The 402-nt window shown below is 42.3% G+C and overlaps 1 protein-coding gene across 1 annotated transcript in view; it reads left to right on the top strand.

Annotated features, from left to right (window-relative positions):
• The window catches only part of LOC113215105 (uncharacterized), a gene marked incomplete at its 3' end in the record, with an annotated part of 11877 nt that overhangs the window by 10476 nt on the left and 999 nt on the right, over positions 1–402 (top strand). The gene's annotated exons all lie outside the window — the stretch shown is intronic.

Here is a 402-nt window from a genome sequence, read left to right on the forward strand (position 1 = left end):
TTTTTGAGCAAAAAGTCAACCAAGTGCCCCAAATAATTGGTCTAATTCCAGCGCGCGCCGGTCCCCGCTACCTCTCCTTAGTTAGGTACGGCGCCTTTCGCATCCGTTCAGTAGGGGGCGCCTGTGTAGCGCTCCCGCATTTTTGCCGTGACTTTACCCTCAGTGGTAAGTGACACTTCTTCAGCCCAACGACCTGATCCCTAGACCGTCTGTGGTTCACCTACACCATGTTCATGGCAAATTATGTTAATCTTATAAACCTTGATGTTTTGAAAATTCACATTAACGTTTTAAATTTTCAGATCGCACATTGTGAAATTTCAAAACACGTTTGCAATTTTTTTTACAAGTGTTTTAGTTTGTAATTTTACAAACATTGAATTGCGTAAAAAGTTGCCAACG

This window comes from Frankliniella occidentalis, unplaced genomic scaffold (assembly GCF_000697945.3).
Source record: "Frankliniella occidentalis isolate FOCC.00 unplaced genomic scaffold, Focc_3.1 Scaffold208, whole genome shotgun sequence".
Taxonomy (NCBI): Eukaryota; Metazoa; Arthropoda; class Insecta; order Thysanoptera; family Thripidae; genus Frankliniella; species Frankliniella occidentalis.